This window comes from Homalodisca vitripennis, unplaced genomic scaffold (genome assembly GCF_021130785.1).
Source record: "Homalodisca vitripennis isolate AUS2020 unplaced genomic scaffold, UT_GWSS_2.1 ScUCBcl_1473;HRSCAF=5145, whole genome shotgun sequence".
Taxonomy (NCBI): domain Eukaryota; kingdom Metazoa; phylum Arthropoda; class Insecta; order Hemiptera; family Cicadellidae; genus Homalodisca; species Homalodisca vitripennis.
This window is the reverse complement of record NW_025777620.1, coordinates 41897-52370: the sequence shown is the minus strand read 5'-3', so window position 1 is coordinate 52370 and position 10474 is coordinate 41897.

Below are 10474 nucleotides of genomic sequence, written 5' to 3'. Positions count from 1 at the left end.
ATTTTTGCTGCCCCTAAACTGTCTCTGAGAAGAAAACTTTCATTAGCATCCTTAACACACAAAGTTTTAAATGGTTCTATCGATAGCAGGTTTTTATTAGAGAACATTCATTTATATGTACCTGGACGAAGTGTAAGAACATTTAATTTGTTTTCCTTACCAAGGTGTAAAACACTGTCACATTTTAACTTTCCTTTATACAAAATATTGAGATTATTAAATTGTTATGCTTCCGATCTAGATGTTTTTAATGATAAGTTAAGTGTATTTTTAATGAAATGTAGCAACCTTTTTGATTTAGATTAGTTATATTGATATTCCTGTTTAGTTTAACTAATTGAGTTTAGAGTTATTCATAGAATTAGTTTAAGTTTAGATAAAAATATGCTTTTGGTTATTTTTTAACGTGACTGTCAGAATATTATTTTCATTATAACTTGTACATTACTATTTATGTCTATATATTGTAACTTAGTTAAGATAGCTGTTTTGGAACATGTTTCTGTAGCTGTCATATAAAATTGTTTGAATAAATAAATAAATAAATAAATAAATTACGTTTATGAACGTCAAATTACGTTTATACTTAAACGTCAAATTACGTTTATAATTAATCGTCAAATTACTTTTATACTTAAACGTCAAATTACGTTTATACTTAAGCGACAAATTACGTTTATACTTAAACGTCAAAATACGTTTATGCTTGAACGTCAAATTACGTTTATACTGGTACGTTTTACAACGAAGTATTATTCAACACATAGTTTCCTTTTTAAATTGCACATATATTTCCTTTTTTGTGGTTTAGCTGTAGTATTAATAGATATGAATCCATGAGGTGTTTTTCAGCACTCAAAACAGAGAGCAATGACTTTCATTGGTTGAAAGTCATGTCAGAACCTACAAAGTCCTGGAACACTCTCTTTGTATAGTACTTGTTCATTGTAAACAGACACAACAGATTAATATTGTTTCGTATGACCTGCATATCAACCCGACCATAGCTCTGACTCAGGTAGACACAAGAAATCCCTTTATGACGTCCTCTAATGAAATAGTCTTTGATTTTAGTTTGCTCATCGAATTTTAGTAGGAGGCAGTCATCGAATACCACAAGTGAGTTTGGTTTGCAGTCATCGATAGAAATGAGATTTTGACAGGAAGAATAAAAAAACGCAATGTGTCTTCTTAGGTTTTTTTCTAATCTACTGTATTGTTCACGCAGATCTACATATGCAGGTTGTTCTATTGAACGACTAAACACGTATAGATTCTTGAACGGAACTCCATCTTTGTTGTAAATGAAATTCAATAATAAGTTCGTTTTACCACACTTAGACGGTCCTACAATAAGACACCGTAACGGGCTAGGTAAAAATTGGTCTTCGAATTTCTCTCTGCAATACACTTGAATTTCCATAGTATGTTCTCTTACATACATTTTACAATTTAACAGTTTTCGCATCGCTAACAGTTTAACAGTTCGCAGTTTTTAACAGTTTAATTTTTTTCAAGTCGCCTTGCTTCTTTTGCATCTAGTTTATTCGTTATGTTGTATACTTATAGTAATAGATACAGAGTTTTTCTTCAAATCTTTCAAGTCACGTTTACACTGGAACGTCAAATTACGTTTATCAACGTCAAATTACGTTTATACTTGAACGTCAAATTACGTTTATGAACGGTCAAATTACGTTTATCAAATTACGTATGAACGTCAATGGTCAAATTACGTTTATGAACGTTTAAACGTTTTACGTTTAAACGTCAAATTACGTATCGTTAAATTACGTTTATATTTAAACTCAAATTACGTTTAAACGTCAAATTACGTTTATGAACGTCAAATTACGTTTATGAACGTTAAATTTCGTTTATATTTAAACGTCAAATTACGTTTATATTTAAACGTCAAATTACGTTTATTAACGTCAAATTACGTTTATGAACGTTAAATAACGTTTATACTTAAACGTCAAATTACGTTTATCGTCAAATTACGTTTACGTCAAATTACGTTTATGAACGTCAAATTACGTTTATGAACGTTAAATTACGTTTATACTTAAACGTCAAATTACGTTTATAATTAATCGTCAAATTACTTTTATACTTAAACGTCAAATTACGTTTATACTTAAGCGACAAATTACGTTTATACTTAAACGTCAAAATACGTTTATGCTTGAACGTCAAATTACGTTTATACTGGTACGTTTTACAACGAAGTATTATTCAACACATAGTTTCCTTTTTAAATTGCACATATATTTCCTTTTTTTGTGGTTTAGCTGTAGTATTAATAGATATGAATCCATGAGGTGTTTTCCAGCACTCAAAACAGAGAGCCTCAAATTGGTTGAAAGTCATGTCAGAACCTACAAAGTCCTGGAACACTCTCTTTGTATAGTACTTGTTCATTGTAAACAGACACAACAGATTAACATTGTTTCGTATGACCTGCATATCAACCCGACCATAGCTCTGACTCAGGTAGACACAAGAAATCCCTTTATGACGTCCTCTAATGAAATAGTCTTTGATTTTAGTTTGCTCTTCTAGGAGGCAGTCATCGAATACCACAAGTGAGTTTGGTTTGCAGTCATCGATATAAATGAGATCTTGACAGGAAGAATAGAAAAAACGCAATGTGTCTTCTGAGGTTTTTTTCTAATCTACTGTATTGTTCACGCAGATCTACATATTCAGGTTGTTCTATTGAACGGCTAAACACGTATAGATTCTTGAACGGAACTCCATCTTTGTTGTAAATGAAATTCAATAACAAGTTCGTTTTACACCACACCCAGACGGTCCTACAATAAGACACCGAAACAGGGCTAGGTAAAAATTGGTCTTCGAATTTCTCTCTGCAATACACTTGAATTTCCATAGTATGTTCTCTTACATACATTTACAATTTAACAGTTTTCGCATCGCTAACAGTTTAACAGTTCGCAGTTTTTAACAGTTTAATTTTTTCAAGTCGCCTTGCTTCTTTTGCATCTAGTTTATTCGCCATGTTGTATACTTATAGTAATAGATACAGAGTTTTTCTTAAAATCTTTCAAGTCACGTTTACAATGGAACGTCAAATTACGTTTTATGAACGTCAAATTACGTTTATGAACGTTAAATTACGTTTATACTTAAACCTCAAATTACGTTTATGAACGTCAAATTACGTTTATGAACGTTAAATTTCGTTTATATTTAAACGTCAAATTACGTTTATATTTTAAACGTCAAATTACGTTTATATTTAAACGTCAAATTACGTTTATATTTTAAACGTCAAATTACGTTTATATTTAAACGTCAAATTACGTTTATATTTAAACGTCAAATTACGTTTATGAACGTCAAATTACGTTTATGAACGTTAAATAACGTTTATACTTAAACGTCAAATTACGTTTATTAACGTCAAATTACGTTTATGAACGTCAAATTACGTTTATATGAACGTTAAATTACGTTTATACTTAAACCTCAAATTACGTTTATGAACGTCAAATTACGTTTATGAACGTTAAATTTCGTTTTATATTTAAACGTCAAATTACGTTTATATTTAAACGTCAAATTACGTTTATATTTAAACGTCAAATTACGTTTATATTTAAACGTCAAATTACGTTTATATTTAAACGTCAAATTACGTTTATGAACGTCAAATTACGTTTATGAACGTTAAATTACGTTTATGAACGTCAAATTACGTTTATGAACGTTAAATTTCGTTTATGAACGTTAAATTTCGTTTATATTTAAACGTCAAATTACGTTTATATTTAAACGTCAAATTACGTTTATATTTAAACGTCAAATTACGTTTATATTTAAACGTCAAATTACGTTTATATTTAAACGTCAAATTACGTTTATGAACGTCAAATTACGTTTATGAACGTCGAATTACGTTTATGATCGTTAAATTACGTTTATACCTAAACGTCAAATTACGTTTATACTTAAACATCAAATTACGTTTATGAACGTTAAATTACGTTTATGAACGTTAAATAACGTTTATACTTAAACGTCAAATTACGTTTTATGAACGTCAAATTACGTTTATGAACGTTAAATTACGTTTATATTTAAACGTCAATTTTACGTTTATGAACATTAAATTACGTTTATGAACGTCAAATTACGTTTATGAACGTCAAAATTACGTTTATGAACGTCAAATTACGTTTATACTTAAACGTCAAATTACGTTTATAAATTAATCGTCAAATTACTTTTATACTTAAACGTCAAATTACGTTTATAATTAAGCGACAAATTACGTTTATACTTAAACGTCAAAATACGTTTATGCTTGAACGTCAAATTACGTTTATATACTGGTACGTTTTACAACGAAGTATTATTCAACACATAGTTTCCTTTTTTAAATTGCACATATATTTCCTTTTTTGTGGTTTAGCTGTAGTATTAATAGATATGAATCCATGAGGTGTTTTTCAGCACTCAAAACAGAGAGCAATGACTTTCATTGGTTGAAAGTCATGTCAGAACCTACAAAGTCCTGGAAACACTCTCTTTTGTATAGTACTTGTTCATTGTAAACAGACACAACAGATTAATATTGTTTCGTATGACCTGCATATCAACCCGACCATAGCTCTGACTCAGGTAGACACAAGAAATCCCTTTATGACGTCCTCTAATGAAATAGTCTTTGATTTTAGTTTGCTCATCGAATTTTAGTAGGAGGCAGTCATCGAATACCACAAGTGAGTTTGGTTTGCAGTCATCGATAGAAATGAGATCTTGACAGGAAGAATAAAAAAAACGCCATGTGTCTTCTTAGGTTTTTTTTTTCTAATCTACTGTATTGTTCACGCAGATCTACATATGCAGGTTGTTCTATTGAACGACTAAACACGTATAGATTCTTGAACGGAACTCCATCTTTGTTGTAAATGAAATTCAATAATAAGTTCGTTTTACCACACTTAGACGGTCCTACAATAAGACACCGTAACGGGCTAGGTAAAAAATTGGTCTTCGAATTTCTCTCTGCAATACACTTGAATTTCCATAGTATGTTCTCTTACATACATTTACAATTTAACAGTTTTCGCATCGCTAACAGTTTAACACTTCGCAGTTTTTAACAGTTTAATTTTTTTCAAGTCGCCTTGCTTCTTTTGCATCTAGTTTATTCGTTATGTTGTATACTTATAGTAATAGATACAGAGTTGTTCTTCAAATCTTTCAAGTCACGTTTACACTGGAACGTCAAATTACGTTTATACTTGAACGTCAAATTATGTTTTTGACTTGAACGTCAAATTTACGTTTATGAACGTTTAAATTATGTTTATACTTAAACGTCAAATTACGTTTATGAACGTCAAATTACGTTTATGAACGTTAAATTACGTTTATACTTAAACCTCAAATTACGTTTATGAACGTCAAATTACGTTTATATTTTAAACGTCAAAATTACGTTTATATTTAAACGTCAAATTTACGTTTATATTTAAACGTCAAATTACGTTTATGAACATCAAATTACGTTTATGAACGTCGAATTACGTTTATGAACGTTAAATTACGTTTATACCTAAACGTCAAATTACGTTTATACTTAAACATCAAATTACGTTTATGAACGTCAAATTACGTTTATGAACGTTAAATAAAGTTTATACTTAAACGTCAAATTACGTTTATGAACGTCAAATTACGTTTATGAACGTTAAATTACGTTTATATTTAAACGTCAATTTACGTTTATGAACATTAAATTACGTGTATGAACGTCAAATTACGTTTATGAACGTCAAATTACGTTTATGAACGTCAAATTACGTTTATGAACGTTAAATTACGTTTATACTTAAACGTCAAATTACGTTTATAATTAATCGTCAAATTATTTTTATACTTAAACGTCAAATTACGTTTATACTTAAGCGACAAATTACGTTTATACTTAAACGTCAAAATACGTTTATGCTTGAACGTCAAATTACGTTTATACTGGTACGTTTTACAACGAGAGTATTATTCAACACATAGTTTCCTTTTTAAATTGCACATATATTTCCTTTTTTGTGGTTTAGCTGTAGTATTAATAGATATGAATCCATGAGGTGTTTTCCAGCACTCAAAACAGAGAGCCTCAAATTGGTTGAAAGTCATGTCAGAACCTACAAAGTCCTGGAACACTCTCTTTGTATAGTACTTGTTCATTGTAAACAGACACAACAGATTAACATTGTTTCGTATGACCTGCATATCAACCCGACCATAGCTCTGACTCAGGTAGACACAAGAAATCCCTTTATGACGTCCTCTAATGAAATAGTCTTTGATTTTAGTTTGCTCTTCTAGGAGGCAGTCATCGAATACTACAAGTGAGTTTGGTTTGCAGTCATCGATATAAATGAGATCTTGACAGGAAGAATAGAAAAACGCAATGTGTCTTCTGAGGTTTTTTTCTAATCTACTGTATTGTTCACGCAGATCTACATATTCAGGTTGTTCTATTGAACGGCTAAACACGTATAGATTCTTGAACGGAACTCCATCTTTGTTGTAAATGAAATTCAATAACAAGTTCGTTTTACCACACCCAGACGGTCCTACAATAAGACACCGAAACAGGCTAGGTAAAAATTGGTCTTCGAATTTCTCTCTGCAATACACTTGAATTTCCATAGTATGTTCTCTCTTACATACATTTACAATTTTAACAGTTTTCGCATCGCTAACAGTTTAACAGTTCGCAGTTTTTAACAGTTTAATTTTTTCAAGTCGCCTTGCTTCTTTTGCATCTAGTTTATTCGCCATGTTGTATACTTATAGTAATAGATACAGAGTTTTTCTTAAAATCTTTCAAGTCACGTTTACAATGGAACGTCAAATTACGTTTATGAACGTCAAATTACGTTTATACTTGGAACGTGAAATTACGTTTATGAACGTCAAATTACGTTTATGAACGTCAAATTACGTTTATGAACGTTAAATTACGTTTATACTTAAACCTCAAATTACGTTTATGAACGTCAAATTACGTTTATGAACGTTAAATTTCGTTTATATTTAAACGTCAAATTACGTTTATATTTAAACGTCAAATTACGTTTATATTTAAACGTCAAATTACGTTTATATTTAAACGTCAAATTACGTTTATATTTAAACGTCAAATTACGTTTATGAACGTCAAATTACGTTTATGAACGTTAAATAACGTTTATACTTAAACGTCAAATTACGTTTATTAACGTCAAATTACGTTTATGAACGTCAAATTACGTTTATGAACGTTAAATTACGTTTATACTTAAACGTCAAATTACGTTTATAATTAATCGTCAAATTACTTTTATACCTAAACGTCAAATTACGTTTATACTTAAGCGACAAATTACGTTTATACTTAAACGTCAAAATACGTTTATGCTTGAACGTCAAATTACGTTTATACTGGTACGTTTTACAACGAAGTATTATTCAACACATAGTTTCCTTTTTAAATTGCACATATATTTCCTTTTTTGTGGTTTAGCTGTAGTATTAATAGATATGAATCCATGAGGTGTTTTCCAGCACTCAAAACAGAGAGCAATGACTTTCATTGGTTGAAAGTCATGTCAGAACCTACAAAGTCCTGGAACACTCTCTTTGTATAGTACTTGTTCATTGTAAACAGACACAACAGATTAATATTGTTTCGTATGACCTACATATCAACCCGACCATAGCTCTGACTCAGGTAGACACAAGAAATCCCTTTATGACGTCCTCTAATGAAATAGTCTTTGATTTTAGTTTGCTCATCGAATTTTAGTAGGAGGCAGTCATCGAATACCACAAGTGAGTTTCGTTTGCAGTCATCGATAGAAATGAGATCTTGACAGGAAGAATAGAAAAACGCAATGTGTCTTCAGAGGTTTTTTTTCTAATCTACTGTATTGTTCACGCAGATCTACATATGCAGGTTGTTCTATTGAACGACTAAACACGTATAGATTCTTGAACGGAACTCCATCTTTGTTGTAAATGAAATTCAATAACAAGTTCGTTTTACCACACCCAGACGGTCCCTACAATAAGACACCGTAACGGGCTAGGTAAAAATTGGTCTTCGAATTTCTCTCTGCAATACACTTGAATTTCCATAGTATGTTTCTCTTACATACATTTACAATTTAACAGTTTTCGCATCGCTAACAGTTTAACAGTTCGCAGTTTTTAACAGTTTTAATTTTTTTCAAGTCGCCTTGCTTCTTTTGCATCTAGTTTATTCGTTATGTTGTATACTTATAGTAATAGATACAGAGTTGTTCTTCAAATCTTTCAAGTCACGTTTACACTGGAACGTCAAATTACGTTTATACTTGAACGTCAAATTATGTTTTTTATGAACGTCAAATTACGTTTATAAACGTCAAATTACGTTTATGAACGTCAAATTACGTTTATGAACGTTAAATTACGTTTATACTTAAACCTCAAATTACGTTTATGAACGTCAAATTACGTTTATGAACGTTAAATTTCGTTTATGAACGTTAAATTTCGTTTATGAACGTTAAATTTCGTTTATATTTAAACGTCAAATTACGTTTATATTTTAAACGTCAAATTACGTTTATGAACGTCAAATTACGTTTATGAACGTCGAATTACGTTTATGAACGTTAAATTACGTTTATACCTAAACGTCAAATTACGTTTATAATTAATCGTCAAATTATTTTTATACTTAAACGTCAAATTACGTTTATACTTAAGGGACAAATTACGTTTATACTTAAACGTCAAAATACGTTTATGCTTGAACGTCAAATTACGTTTATACTGGTACGTTTTACAACGAAGTATTATTCAACACATAGTTTCCTTTTTAAATTGCACATATATTTCCTTTTTTGTGGTTTAGCTGTAGTAGTATTAATAGATATGAATCCATGAGGTGTTTTCCAGCACTCAAAAACAGAGAGCCTCAAATTGGTTGAAAGTCATGTCAGAACCTACAAAGTCCTGGAACACTCTCTTTGTATAGTACTTGTTCATTGTAAACAGACACACAACAGATTAACATTGTTTCGTATGACCTGCATATCAACCCGACCATAGCTCTGACTCAGGTAGACACAAGAAATCCCTTTATGACGTCCTCTAATGAAATAGTCTTTGATTTTAGTTTGCTCTTCTAGGAGGCAGTCATCGAATACCACAAGTGAGTTTGGTTTGCAGTCATCGATATAAATGAGATCTTGACAGGAAGAATAGAAAAAACGCAATGTGTCTTCTGAGGTTTTTTTCTAATCTACTGTATTGTTCACGCAGATCTACATATTCAGGTTGTTCTATTGAACGGCTAAACACGTATAGATTCTTGAACGGAACTCCATCTTTGTTGTAAATGAAATTCAATAACAAGTTCGTTTTACGACACCCAGACGGTCCTACAATAAGACACCGTAACAGGCTAGGTAAAAATTGGTCTTCGAATTTCTCTCTGCAATACACTTGAATTTCCATAGTATGTTCTCTTACATACATTTACAATTTTAACAGTTTTCGCATCGCTAAACAGTTTAACAGTTTCGCAGTTTTTTAACAGTTTAATTTTTTCAAGTCGCCTTGCTTCTTTTGCATCTAGTTTATTCGCCATGTTGTATACTTATAGTAATAGATACAGAGTTTTTCTTAAAATCTTTCAAGTCACGTTTACAATGGAACGTCAAATTACGTTTATGAACGTCAAATTACGTTTATACTTGAACGTCAAATTACGTTTATGAACGTCCAAATTACGTTTATGAACGTTAAATTATGTTTATACTTAAACGTCAAATTACGTTTATGAACGTCAAATTACGTTTATGAACGTTAAATTACGTTTATACTTAAACCTCAAATTACGTTTATGAACGTCAAATTACGTTTATGAACGTTAAATTTCGTTTATATTTAAACGTCAAATTACGTTTATATTTAAACGTCAAATTACGTTTATATTTAAACGTCAAATTACGTTTATGAAACGTCAAATTACGTTTATGAACGTTAAATAACGTTTATACTTAAACGTCAAATTACGTTTATTAACGTCAAATTACGTTTATGAACGTCAAATTACGATTATGAACGTTAAATTACGTTTATACTTAAACGTCAAATTACGTTTATAATTAATCGTCAAATTACTTTTATACCTAAACGTCAAATTACGTTTATACTTAAGCGACAAATTACGTTTATACTTAAACGTCAAAATACGTTTATGCTTGAACGTCAAATTACGTTTATACTGGTACGTTTTTACAACGAAGTATTATTCAACACATAGTTTCCTTTTTAAATTGCACATATATTTCCTTTTTTGTGGTTTAGCTGTAGTATTAATAGATATGAATTCATGAGGTGTTTTTCCAGCACTCAAAACAGAGAGCAATGACTTTCATTGGTTGAAAGTCATGTCAGA